Source organism: Marmota flaviventris, chromosome 4 (genome assembly GCF_047511675.1).
Source record: "Marmota flaviventris isolate mMarFla1 chromosome 4, mMarFla1.hap1, whole genome shotgun sequence".
NCBI lineage: Eukaryota > Metazoa > Chordata > Mammalia > Rodentia > Sciuridae > Marmota > Marmota flaviventris.
In genome coordinates this window covers 87,862,859-87,877,818 of record NC_092501.1, presented here as the reverse complement: position 1 = coordinate 87,877,818, position 14,960 = coordinate 87,862,859, and the positions used below count along the sequence as shown (strand labels likewise).

At 38.7% G+C, this 14,960-nt stretch overlaps 1 protein-coding gene and 1 pseudogene across 1 annotated transcript in view; one reads left to right on the top strand and one right to left on the bottom strand.

The window, feature by feature from the left end:
• Cryl1 (crystallin lambda 1) overlaps positions 1–14,960 on the bottom strand; it is a 142,267-nt gene that overhangs the window by 108,643 nt on the left and 18,664 nt on the right. The window lies entirely within an intron of this gene.
• On the top strand, positions 59–2,701 carry LOC114097596 (la-related protein 4-like; annotated as a pseudogene).

Below are 14,960 nucleotides of genomic sequence, written 5' to 3'. Positions count from 1 at the left end.
ATGTGACTATGATACATACTACACAGATCAATTTATCACATGATTAACTATTTACGTCATGGTTCTTTTTCATGTATATAGAGAAGGAAAACATTACTGATTTTTAGGGATATCAATGCTAAGGCCTACTCTTTTGAAGTCCCATTTTGCCACTTGAAAAAAAGAATATGAATAATGCATGAGTCCACCTTTGAATCAATTTTGCCTTTAAAATAACTAAAGATATCTATAAATGTATGAAAACAAAAAAAAATGTTTCTTTTTGTATTTTTTTAGTCCTGCCCATTCATTTTGGTACCCAAATCAAATCTCCAGGATGGTACAGAGTTTCCCAAGGGCCAGAGCTGTTAGAAGCATGATGCGGCAGATACCAGACTTCTGCCTTTGTCTTTTAAGTCATAATTAATAAGAACAACTTCTTCCTTATGCTTTCTACTGAGTCACACTGTCTCTCTCATTTGAAAAAAAAAAGTAGGAAAAAAAAAGAAAGGAAAGGAAACCCTGGTCCCATATGGACCTCCTAAAGGAGGCAAACAGGTGGGGGGGGGCAGGGTGGAGTCGGATGGAGAAAAGGGTCATGAGGGAGGCACGATCGAGGAGGGAGGAGAGAACATGTGGGATGGTGGAGGGAGAAGCAGGTAACACCTAAAGGAACTGGTTTAAATCTAATGCCAAAGAGTATGGCAAGAAATTCCTCCTAGAACTCCTGATGCTACTCAAGGAACTGAAAGCCCTTGGCATGAAACAGCAGCACATCAGGGTCTCATCCTGAAGGAGATGCTGAGCTTTGAAAAGGTATGTGTAAGGAACATGAAGTAATATATTCTCCATCTTGTGAAACCACAAGAAACACTACAGGCATTGAATCAACTGATGAAATGATATTAGGACCTGAAGAACTGAGTTGCCAAATACATGTTTCTGGAGAAGGTAGTTCAGCAATTTCTACAGAAGACCTAAAAGAATGTCTAAAGAAAACATTAGAATTCTGTTTTTCACAAGAAAACTTGTCAAAGGATCATTGTTTGATAGCTCAGATGGATAGTGATCAGTTCGTCCCAACTGGACAATTGCCAACAGAAAAGAGATTTTTAAAAAAGTTGACCACAAATCCTGATCTTAAAGTGTTGAGATCTTCTCCTATGGTACAAGTTGATGAGAAGGGTGAGAAGGTGAGACCAAGTCATTAGTGTTGTATTGTGATTCTTAGAGAGATTCCGGAAATAACACCAGTAGAGGAAGTGAAAGCTTTGCTTAAAAGTGAAAAATTCCCCAAAATGATAAGCTGTGAGCTTGCACATAATAGCAACTGGTATATCACTTTTCAGCCAGACACAGATGCACAACAGACTTTCAAATACTTAAGTTATAACATTTCAGGGCAAGCCAATCATGACAAAGAATAAAGGCCATCAATACCTTTTTTGCTAAGAATGGTTATTGATTCTAGTATGTATTCAAACTTCAGCACAGTATGCCTCACCAGTCTTTGCCTGTATATAATCCTCACCAACAGTACTCAGTCTATAGTATTGTGCCTCAGTCTTGGTCTCCAAGTCCTGCACCTTACTTTGAAACACCACTAGCTTCCTTTCCCAGTGGTAGTTTTGTGAATGGCTTTAATTCACCAGGATCTTGTAAAACAAATGCTGCTGCTGTGAATATTGGTCAACCATTCCAAAAAAGAATCATGTGAAGCCTCATTTTAGGTCATCCAGTGGTTCAGAAGATTCAACAGAGGGCTCTGTGTCATTTGAGGATGGACCATTGAATAGATCTAGTTCAAGGAACTTTCCACCCGGATGGCATAACCCTACAGTACCAGGGCATCAGGAGCAAACTCACCTTCCCAAGGAGACTCCTGGTTTACAGATGCAACAGAATGGGGACTATGGTAGGAGCAGAAGAACTGTTTCCAGAGGTCAAAGACCACAAGATGACAGAATCCCAAGACCCCATCCTTCAACAGTTGAAACAAAGGCTCAAAAAAAAAAAAAAAACCACCAAAGTTTGACTTACTAGCTTCAAATTTTCCTCCATTACCTGGAAGTTCATCAAGAAAGCCAGGTGGTAGCTCAGCGGTCAAGTGCCCCAAAGTTCAATCCCCAGTTAAAAAAAATTAATTTAATTTAAAAATAAAGAAAATGAGCCTTAAACATAAAACTTATTTAAGCCAGGCATGGTGGCACATGACTGAATCTCAGTAGCTCAGGAGACTGAGGCAGGAGAATCAAGAGTTCAAAGCCAGCCCCAGCAAAAGTGAGGCACTAAGCAACTTAGTGAGAGCCTGTCTCTAAATAAAATACAAAATAGGGCTGGGGATATGGCTAAGTGGCCGAGTGTGCCTGAGTTCAATTCCTGATACAAAAAAAAAAAAAAAAAAGGAAAGAAAGAAAGAAAAGAATGCCAGGTGAATTCGTTTTGGAGAATAGAATGTTTGATGTCATTAAAGAAAAGGATAATGAAGACTTGAGAGTTCATTCCCCAGTGCCTGCAGAGGATGAGCAAACAGATTGCACTTCTGTCCAGCAACTCAATATGAGTTCCAGTCCTCCATGTACAGCTGAGCTTCCTTCATTAAGCACAACTCAGCAAGAAAAGGATCTAATAGAAGATTTTGTGTTCAGAAGATTGTTCTCAATCAGATAACTATCCCAATTTCTGCAAAGACATCACAGGCAAATACTGCTTCACCAAATAATAGTAACATAAATGCATCTGGAGCTATAACCCTACAGGAACCTTGAAAAGTTATGCTGAAGTGTGCCAGAACCTCCTTGAGAGCCAGTTTCAGTTCTTGTTTGGCCATTACAGGAACTTTGCTCCAAAGTTGTATCTCCCACCAAAAATGAAGAGACTGGAGCTCCTGAGAAGTCCACTGAGAAATCACATGAGACGCCAGAAGCAAGGGCTAGTAAGGATATTCTGGCTTCCAAGGCAATACCATTCCCAGGGGAACATTTGCTGGAAAAATCAGGGACTAGAGACGCCAGTTTAGCGATAGGGCTATACCTCAGGGAGTGACTTGACATAATGGCAAAGAGCAATATATACCACCCAAATCACCAAAGAAATCAAAAAAACAAAACTATTCAAATACTTTCTCTCTTCCCATTAAACTTGAGCCATTGGCTATACTGAACTGTTCTGGAGGGGAATGGGTAGCCAGGAAGGAAATAAATTATGTCCTTAAATTATGGATTTTGGAGTTGTGGAGAATAGAATCCCAAAATTCATCTCTAAAGTGATTTTAAAATGCTAGAGGATTCCAATCAATATAAATACATATGTGTGTATGTGTATGCACACATATATAATATATAAAATATAATTTTTCTATTTTTGCTTTTGATTTTAATTTACAAAGATTTTCTGCCTGGAATCGATTTTGAGGGTTCATATTTAGCTTGAGAAATTACAACAAACCAACACAGTATACATCCTTTAGTTTAGGAGATGAGGGAGAGAAAATAGTTTAGAAACAATTTCTGTAAAAATTAGAAATGACTTTTTAAAATCTATTTAAAGTTGGGCTTGGAGAATGTCATCTCTGATTATATGCCCTTTTGTTGCAGAGCAAATCAGTGACTGGGGCATCTGTCGGTGTCAGTGTGTACAGGAGTGATTTAAGCCAAATCTGTTTTCGTGTTAGTAAGTGATTTGAAAACTGAGTAGATTTTTATTCTAGTTTGAAATTTAGTCTCATCTTTTCAATTTTACTAATATTTCATTCAACAGACTGTTAAGGTCTGATTGTACTTGGAGATATAACTACCAATCAGTTTGATACTCCAGGAAAGAATAGGGTCTATTCAAAAAAATTCCAAATTTCATCTTGGACCTGAAGTGATAGGTCAAATGGATTTCAGAGGATTACACTGCCCTGTGATCCATTGCCCTCCAGCTTTAAGATGGGAAACAAAACTTTTTTGCTACTTCATTTGTTACTCTTTGTTTTTTGACAACCTACCCCTAAAAGCAAAATCACCAAACACCTACTGAATTGTATGTTTCTATATGTTTTAACTAGTCCAGTCAAATCATATAACAGTTATAAATTTGGTAATTTAATGTTGAAGTATTTTATTCTTCTGTTCACATACTCAGAATTTTAGGTCCCAGAAAGGTGGGGCAGACTGACCCTCCAGTAATATATTTGTTTATTGGTAAAGATGAAACACTGTAACTGACTTTTAAAAAGTGTTAAATAGTATAGAAATAAAGAGAAAAGTTTTATAAAGGTTTAATTTGGGGGGGAACTGTTTTCTGTTTACAGTGTATTTATCACCTTGCTTCCTTCCTCTTCTCAAAAAAAAAAAACAACTATACACACAGTTTGGAATTCACTGAAACAGAAACAGCAAGTCAAGAAATTTTTAGGATAAGGTGATAAAGATGGTTGAATAAAATTAATGCAGAATTTCTCAGTGAATAAAGTTGTAGATGTCATATATTAAATAGGCAAATTTACATGCTGATATTTAGAAAATGGCTAAATATTAAAAACCATGTTGCATTAATCTGTTTTAAGTCATACCATATTCAGAGTTCTATGTAGGATAGAGTTTTATTTTTATTCTTAGGAATAGTTTGTAACAGGAAGAACTGTCCCTCATGTTAGTGAATTATATACGTACAAATTGAAACTGTAAATTGCGAACACTTGAAAGCACCATTGTGACACAGAATAAACATCTAAGTCATATATTAAAATGAATGTAAATAGGTTAAAATTATGTTACTGTAAACTCATCTTCCAACTCTAAGTTCAGCTTTAGAGATTTGTATTAGTGGATAACTGTTAAGAGCTTTGAAAACACTACACATTCCTGAATAAGCCAGAATTATTATTTCTTTGTAATTTATTATTCAGCTCGGAAGTTGCTTTTGATTTGGTGGATTGATAGGTAACTTGATATAACATATTTATGCAGTTTTAAGATTTTCATTTCTATATATTATTTTTTAAAAATCAACTTCAAAAAGAAACATACAATAAACTACTATGCTGAAAGAAAAGGAAAGGAAACTCTGTCATTGAAATTTACTTATAGAGCTAATCAGCATAACCTATTGGATTAAGATCTGAAAATTTAAGGTACCCAATGTACTAAGGAATGTAATAAGGAGAACACAGAGAGAGGAGTCCACATGTATTTCCTCCCTTAAGAATGCTGTTAACCCTCTGGTCCAGACTGTTGATCTTGTACTTAGGCTATGGGGCTCCTATTTTCTCTTTGAGGTGTGCCTCTATACCTGGCAAACCCACGGTCTCCTTTCAGGAATTCATTATTAACAGGCTTGCCATGTTGGGTCCCTGATGAGCTTCCACAGACTAGGCCCAAGATGACAGCTATCCCAAAGTCAGATTCTATAGTCTGACCAGACATTTGGCAACTAACCGGGCATGTGGCAATGTAGGGAGACCCACCCTGTGCTCACTGGAAATATAAACCCAGCAAGTCAGTACTGAAGTCACCACAAAGGTGGACCTTATAAGCCAGGAATTTAGAAAATGACCTGCTCATGAAACAACTACCCTTAGAACCACAGCACATTACCAGAGCCATCATCTGACTATCACAACTTAGGTGTCCCCTGAACAATGTCCCTCTTCTGCCATACAGATGTAGCTGCAGAGACATCTTCCTGTCTTCCTCTCTCCCTCATGGAGCCTCACAATCAGTGCTCATGGAGAGAGAAAACCAGAGTACCTCTATCCTTTATGACTCAAAAGGGCCTAGAACCGGGCTGGGGATGTGGCTCAAGCGGTAGCGCGCTCGCCTGGCATGCGTGCGGCCCGGGTTCGATCCTCAGCACCACATACAAACAAAGATGCTGTGTCCACTGAAAACTAAAAAATAAATATTTAAAAAATTTTTTTAAAAAGGGCCTAGAACCTACTTTATTAGGAGATTAGATGGGCCTTCTAGTTGAATTACTCAGCTTTGAACTATGCATACCATTTATATAAATCAGACCTACAGCAATGGCTAAGTCTAGGAATCCACAACACTGGTGAAAGTCAACCACATTGCCCATAAACACAACCAGAATTAAAACACTCACATCTCTGAAGAGCTGCTTGTGGCTACCAAACAAAAATGCACTTGGCTTAACTATAAGAGTTGTGTTGCAGAGTAGTGAAAGATATAATACAGTACCCATTGCTCTGCTAGAACTATTTTCTTTTTATAATTTTAAGAACTAAAAAGATTGAAAGAAACATCCCCATATTTATACCATTCAGAACTAACCATCATTAATCCTGCCACATTTGCTGTCATTTTTTAAGTATATAAAACACAAAGTTCTTTGAGCTGCCACCCCCATAACACAAAACCATCTTTCTATTGAACTCATATACCATCTTTATTTTTATTTTTATTTGTTTTATTTATTTATGCATAACTGGGGGTGTAACCCAGGGATTCATGCAAGCGTTTTACCACTGAGCTATACCTCCAGACCCACAGAGCATCTTTAAATGTCTAAGCCTGGTAACCACTTCATCCTTTAGGAAATTAGGTCTGAGGGTCTAAAGTGCTCAAAAATGATTGCTCCAAGTTTTGGGACACCAGTCCTGTGTCTTCAAATCTTTTCATTAAACCAAAGCAAAGTTTAGGCTTCCAAAATCTCTGAGTTAGATTAGATAAGTAAATGGGTACCAGAGTCTCTTAATTTTTAGTTCCTCCCAGGATCATCCCCACGGAGTCAGGAGGAGTCATGTGGAGAAATAAAGCAGTAGGAAGAAGTAGCCACAAACACTGGCCTCCTGCAGATCATGCTCAGGATAAAGATTCTACAGAAATGATTTGGCCTCAAGTCCCTCCCTCCACTGTGCAGGACATGGGTAGAACAGAGACAAATTTGAACGTGAGCCAAGAGACATGGTTACAAATCAACCCATGAAATGGCTGCAAACTTCAGGACCCTGCTGAATAGTGTCCCAAGGGAAAAATCAAATGCACGCTTCATAGAGGCTTTCACACATGTCCAGACAGAGCCCTCATATTCTGAGTGCAGAAAATATATCTACCATTCATCAAATCCAGTCATTGACAATATTTTGTCACGGGTAGATTAATTCCAATTTTTGATTGAGTATTTTAGAAGATCTTTTGTCTTGAGCTTTTGTAGAAGATATGCATAATCACTTGGAAAAGATATGACTATCAACTGGGATTTATTTATTTATTTTATTAACATGAATAATTGTTCATATTAATGGGGTTCAGTGTGATACTTCCATACATGCATTCAGTGCACACTGATCACATCCAATCACCTTTTTCCACCTTTCTCTCCCTTTCCCAATCTCTAGTGACCTCTATTTTACATACCAGTCAGCGTTTGTCCATAAATGAGATAAAACATGAAATATTTGTCTTTCCATATCTGGTTTATTCATTTAACAAAATATCCTCCAGTTCCATCCATTTTGCTGTAATAACATAATTTCACTCTTATTTATGGCTGAATAATAATCCATCATGTATAAATACTACATTTTCTTATCCGTTCATCTGTTGATGTCCACCTAGGTTGATTCCATATCCTAGATCTTTTGAATAATGCCACAATAAATGTGGATATGCAGGTTATCTCTTTAGTATGCTGATTTTGTTTCCTATTAATGTATACTCAAAAGTGGGATAGCTGGATTACATGATAGTTCCATTTCCAAACCATTCTCAATAATGATTGTTCTAATTACTCCAAAAGAGTATGCACACTGTTGCCAGCATTTTATGTTTTGTTTTTTGGTTTTGGAGGGAATCTGTAATTTTTTTTTGCTAAACGAGGACTGGGAACATACCTTGAAACAAAGGCTGTTTATGCTAGTAAATGACTGCAATGTACCAATTCTACCACTAGAGGTCAGCCGAATCCTACCATGCAAAATACTTAGCATTGCAAAAACAACAAAAAAACTTTGGGAACAGCCATAATGCGACACACGTAAAATTTCACACCATGAAACCTTGTTTCATGCACAAAAATCATTTAGAATACTATATAAAACAACTTCAGGCTATGTGTATGAGATGTAAATGAAACATAAATGGATTTCATATTTTGGACTTTTGAGTCCCATCCCCAAATATCTCATTACATATAAATATTCCAAAAATCCAAAAATTCTGAATCCCAAGAATTTCAGTTAAGGGAAACTCAACCTGTGTAACAGTCCAGGTTTTCAGCACATCCAGAAAACCTCCTATCTCACAATAGCTCTAATACTCTATCTACAATGTAATATGGCCTCTTTTCTTCCATGTCTCTGGCAGAAAACTAACTCTTAGGGCAGGGAGGTAAAACAACTCTGGCCTATCACCTAAAATTAAGAAAGTTCATTAGGAAAAAAAAAAACACAGAGGAATAAGAATTCAAATTGAGCACATGAACCAAAACTTAGATGCCTGTCTTAAATCATTACCAATTCAGCATTAAAATACAACCAAGACAAGGATATTAGATAATAAAGAGGCTCCTTCTGACTGGGTATGGGTGCACATGTAATCCCAGAGGCTCAGGAGGCTGAGACAGGAGGATCATGGGTTCAAAGCCAGCCTCAGCAACAGAGGAGGTGCTAAGCAACTCAATGAGATGCTGTCTCTAAAATAAAATACAAAATAGGGCTGGAGAGATGTGGCTCAGTGGTCCAGTACCTCTGAGTTCAATCCCCGATACCCATTAAAAAAAAAAAAAAAAAAAAAAGCCTCCTTCTATTCTAAAGTTGACACTTTCATTTAGCTCTGAATCTCATTTCTTCCATGATCATCTTCTATGGTTTTTTCTTGACTGGCCTGTTTTTTCTTTGAACGAGCACACAATCTCACCATCCTTTAACCTCTGCATATAAATTTTCCTGCCTTGTTTCCCACAGTCTAAATTAACTACTCTATCCATGCTACCTTCCTTTACTTACTATTTCTTTCCACAACATGGTTGCTTCTTGCCATGCCGAATGTTTTTCTTTGATTTTTATTTCTTCACCTAATGCTATTTATTCCTGCAACATAATGATACCATTAAGTTGAAACTCAGATGGAAACACCGTTTATCTTATTATTCTCCCAGATAAACATCTGCTGGAAGACCACACCTGCCTCTTACTCCACCCCTTCATTCCTCTCCTGAACAGGAGGAAGAATCTATCTGATTGGTGAGTTTGGCATTGGAGGTTGTGTCTTTCTCCATGGTCCTCCAAGGGAGATGGGGGTAGGGGGCCTACCTAATTCCGTTGTGTGGCATCAGAAAACTGTATAGAGATGTTTCTGGGATTTGTTTAAAAAATAATCCAGAGCTGAGAAGCATCTCTGGAATGGCAAAACAAGGACCTTTAAAACCCCACCCCTCCATAAAAGCAATGAGAACATGGGGACAAAAACTTTCAAGTTCAACTTTTAGAACTCTAGAAAAATTAACTGAAGGCTTGCAATAATCCAGTGAATGCTCACTCAAGAAAAATGACCAATGCTCAGTACATACAGACGTGTGGCACTTTGCTCATGCCTGTTCCCATCCTCCTCTCCTCTGCTCCCAGAGTAATCTTAAAAACCAGTAGCCCAGCAGCCACCACATTGACCCTGCTGGCCCTGCACCCCTCATTTCTTTTCATAATTTATTGACTGCTTCCCATTTACAGTAATGGTTACACAGATAACACAAGCTCCTGGGAGAATAAAAATCATGGTTTACATTTCTTTTAGAAATCTCAGGGTCAGTCTATAATGAATTCCCAAGGGAATTTTTGGCAAGTATTTTGCCCCACACCTATTCCATAAGGTGTGAGAATCCAAGGAAGCTAAAGATTTCCTTTAGGGAAAAAGAGAGAGATGTAGAGCACTAGGTAAGATTAACCTTGAGGAAATGAGTTTGCTTGGTCCCCAGTCACAAAAACCCTAGAATATCGGAGGCAAGTAGCAGAATGAGAAAAGGACAAGGCCAAGTATCTCTTCTGTAGGGGACAACTGTGTCATGTTATCTACTTTGATGATGTTGGTGCTGCTATTTTCCAGCTCCTGTTCTGATCTCTATCATACCAGCGAGGTACATTCACTGTGGTGGGGCAGCATATGAACACTAAATATCACATTAAAAATTTTGAAGTTTGGGGAAAATGGCAGAGTATCAAAGTTTCTAAAAACAATTAGCCCCTGACCTGCTTTGTTTGACAGCACCATAACTTTTTAAAATCTTCAATGCCTTCCACCAAAGACTATCTACAGTTTGCTCAGGGTTTTATCCCATCAAATTATTCACACCTGTTACCTGCCCAGTACACTCAACCTTCAGAATCTGAAATGTTCTTGGTGAAGCATCTAAACTGAAGTATGCTATAGAAAGTCAACTGCCTCCATCTGCCCCAGAGGAGGGCTGTGGGTCTAACTGTGGCAGCAGTCCTGCCCTCCTGCCCTCCTGCCTTCTCCCCTTTTTCTCGTGGGCACCTAGAAGTCCCTCCTTCCAGGACAGCGGTAACATAGGGATTTGGAGGGCTAGGAAAAATGGGAGAACAGATCTGCTTAAGCCTCAAGGCAATCATTTACCAAAGTTTGCACCAATTCATCAAGCACTGTCCAAGTCCATAAGCCAAGTCCATAAAAGTAGTACTTTGGTTTCTTGTTTGTCATTGTCAGACATATCACAGGGAGAAGAGTTTGGATGCAGTTAGTTCCCTAAAGATTCCTGTGCTGGAGGCTTGATCCCCGGTGTGGCAGTATTGAGGCTATGGGACCTTTAAGAGGTGGGGCCTATTGGAAGGTGGGGCCTATTGGAAGGTGACTGAGCACCTTGTGAAGGGATTAATGCTGGTCTAGGGAAATGAGCTAGGTCTCACAGGAGTGACTTAGTTCTCATGAGAGCAGGTTGTTATAAAAGAAAAAGCCTGACCTCTCCCCTTTTTTTGTTTTGTTGAGATTTTGTTTGTTTGGGGGGGTTGTTTTTGTTGTTGTTGTTTGCTTTTGCTTCCTGTCTCATCATGTGATACACACCTCCCTCTTGTTCAGGAGTGCTCCCACCATGTGACATCATCACTCCTTGAGACACAGCCAGAAAGCCTTCACCAAAGCCTAAGCAGGTGGGGCTGTCCAACCAGACTTTCAGCCTCTAAAACTGCGAGCTGAATAAACCTCTTTTCTTTGTAGAAGTATCCCATCTCATGTATTATGTTATAACAACACAAAACAGACTAAGACAAAGACAATGATGAGACAGGATTCACACCATTAAGCCCACATCTTTCACAGCCCTAACTTACTGTCAATGTGTGGGTGTTCACATTCAAGGAAGCAACAAGGTCATGTCAGAAGCATGAATCCTTTTGTCTAGCAAAAGTCCCTTATAATCCTACCATTTAGAGAAAATCAAAGTATTCTGACCTTTTCCTCAAGTGATTTGTTGTTGTTTTGTTTTTTCATTTTGGTTTGTATGTTTTGCAATTCTGGGGATAGAACCCAAGGCCTCACACAGGTTATACAGGCACTACACTGAGATACATCCCTAGCCCTCTGCAAGTTTTTTAATATACAATTAGCATATATGACTTTTACAAATCGGATAAAGCCAAGTTATTTCTGTTTTTGGAAGAAAAATAAATAAGAGAAATGAAGCAATCATTTGAACTGTCCTAATGACAGCCAAGTGAAAGCAGGATCTGTGAACACACAGATAAATCAAGGTGAATGACCTGGCTGAACCCACAGCCCATTGCTGTGAACTCAGATTACTCCTGAACTTTTCAATCTCGAGAGGTTTCATCAACCGCCCCCCTACACCCTACTTTTCAGTAATTAAACTAGCTAGTGACAGGCTCTTGCCCAAGCATAGGGTATTGCCTCTCCATTTACTTAGGTTTTCTTTACTGTGTCTCAATAAAATTGAAAGAAATTTCTCCATGTATGTCTTCTATGTTTTTCTTATAATTATAATTATACCTAGATTGCTTACATTTGTTACATCTGTAAATTTTTTATTGTTTTCTAACTGTGTGTTGCCAACATATAGAACTGAACTTAGCTCTGGGTTCACAGATCCTGCTCCCATCCAGCTGTCATTAGACAATTCAAATAATTGTTTCATTTCCCTTATTTTTCTTCTACCTGATGTGTTTTCATCACCCTTGGGATTTTATCTGCAAAGTCCATGTTCAAATTTTGTCTTTTCTATACATTCATGATCAGTTTGGCTGGAACTATTCAACTTTTCCTGAATTCTCAGAGTATGTTCACTATTACTCATTTATCACTGCCCTATTTCCCCTAACTGTAAGTATTTTAGGTTTTGTGGGTCATACAGTCTTGGCCATACCTACTTATTGTGGACTAAAAGCAGCCATAGACAATCTGTAAACAAATAGGCATGACTGTGTTTCAATAAAACTTTATTTGTGGCATGTTCCTTTCAGGCAGCAACTGGGATCAAAAGCCTTGCATCATTTCCCACAAAAGTAGAACTCCTCTGTCAGCACGATGGCTATGAAAAGACAAAACCAGAAGCTCTCAGATCCTAGAACCAGTGGTGGTAATTCCTAATCTCAGGAATTCAGTCAAGGTTCAGTGTATCAGTTACCTAACGTCCACTGTCACAATCCTTGGGGTTAATAATTCTGCCTGGGCTTAATTATGTGGCTGCTGTCAGACGAAGGTTGGTTTGTGACTGATGGTCTAGGCTGGCTTCATTTATTTGTCTGGCAGTTGGTGCTGCTAAGGGCTGACCAGCTTGGGCTGACACCTCTAGCTGGCTGAGCCGATAGACAGGATGGGGATAGGAGGAAGGGTTCCTAACAGGAAGTGGGATGTCTCAAAACATGGGATATTTTCAGTTCCCTCATGAGTCACATTTCCTAATGTCCCCTTGGCCAGTGCAAGCCCATAGCCAGGTTGGAGTTGGGGGTAAGAGAAGAAAAACCACATTGCAAGGGGGTTGGCAGACAGAGAGGGGAGCCATTTGTGGTCATTTTGTGATCCACCATTCCAGTTATGCTAGCCCAAGGTATGTGAGAAAAATAAAAGTAAGTTTCAAATCAAGAGAAGAGAAGAGACTAATCCAGAAGAATCCAGCTAGATTCAAACAGAGTTCAAAATAAAGTTTAGATCGGGACAGAGCAAAGAACGGCAAATTAAAAACAAAAGATCCAGGCATTGGCAATGCCTGAGTTCATGAACAAGTTCAGTTACTTAAGCAGCAGAGTACAGAGCAGCTACCCTGTTTCAGAGATCATTCTAGTCGTATATTAACTCCCCAACTTAAAAAGCTGAGTCATTTTTAAACAGATCTAAGTACCACAGCTGCCATCTACAGACACTGGAGTGACTGCAGGAGAGAAACTGGGATAGAAGAGTAGAGGTTCCCAAAGACAGCAATGTCAGATTGGGACTCAGTCAGATAAGGCAGCTGTTCCTCCCTGGAGTGGGGGTAGTTGGTCACTGAGATGTTCACATGGCCTCTGCCAGGGTATCCTGGTCCCTTGAGAGCATATGGCCCATCTGCTACGTGGACATGAGACCCTCTCCAAACCATAAGAAGTAAAACACTCTGTCATATTAGGTCTTTGTTTACCTGATTCCTGTTTTTCTCCCTAAAATTCTTCTTTTATCCTCTGAAATTCTTTCTTGAGACTTAATATGTGCCAAGTACTGGGCACACAATGGAAAATAAAGACCAAGTAGTGAAGCATCTGCTAATACGGTTTTCCACGGTCAAGATACCCTTCCAGTGAGAGATGTAAACATGCCAAGTTTTAAGTTTCTCATTGAGCTATCCTATTAGGGGAAGATTAGTCTTGGATGACAGCTTCTTAGCTTTTTTAATTCACTGAGATCCCTTGGCATGGTACGAATTGTGACAATAATTTCCCTACTCTTCTAACATCTTAATATTTAAAAAAATCAACTTCCCTAAGTTAAATTCATTTTTATAAGTTCAGAATCAAGAGGTATCATTTCTAGTTAAGAAGATTCATTTTTAATAGGTCTAACATCCATAGGATTTTCTAGAAGTAGTGAAATTTCAACTACATGATATTCTCTGCTATAAAATGTTAAGAATCAGAATACGAGAAGTGAACCAAACCACAAGGGTGGGACAGATGGCCAGGAGAATTACCTTTTGAGACTTTACAAAATGTCACCATAATTCAGTTAAAACAATTATTGGGCTAGAACCTATAATATCCCAGGCTATGGCAACCATAAATGTGCACATTGCTTTTGCATTTATAATAGCTAATACACAAATCTTGTGACATCCAATACCTCCTACCAAGAGCACTGAGAATAGAATGCACGGGCTCTGTCCTAATGGCACCACCACCTATAGTAGTGGACAGAGACCACAAAACAGGGTGTCAGGAAAGATGTCCATTGGCCACAAACTTTTTTTCCAGTCAGTTCAACCTCTGAGGATACATCATTTATACAGTTGTCCTCCCTTATCTGAAGATCTGCTTTCTGTGGTTACAATTACCCAGAGTCAACAGTGATCCAAAATATTAATACTCATCTTCACTCCTTCAAGGGAAACCACATTCACCCAATTTTTATTACAGTATATTGTTATGTTTATTCTATTTTACTAATAGTTATTGTTAATCTCACATCCACTAGGGGTCTTGGGATATACCCCCACAGATAAGGGGAGACTACTATACTGCTTGACAAAAGGATAAATTTGGTTCGCCTTATGTTCTTTTGGCCCAACATGTAGTCAGAGACATTTACCTTGAGTTCTTTAATATCCAAGACCACAGACATAATGTGATTATTGACTCATAGTTATTAGTAACCTGCAGGATGACACAGTTTGTTTACTGAGAAAAGCAGTCAATGCTTTTTTTTTTTCAGACACAAAATATTTTGTGTCTGAAAAAAAATGTTTCTGAACTACAGAACTTGTCACATTGACCAAAATATTCACAAAACTGTGGTTTGGTCTCTGTCTTCTCAACTTGATCTCTC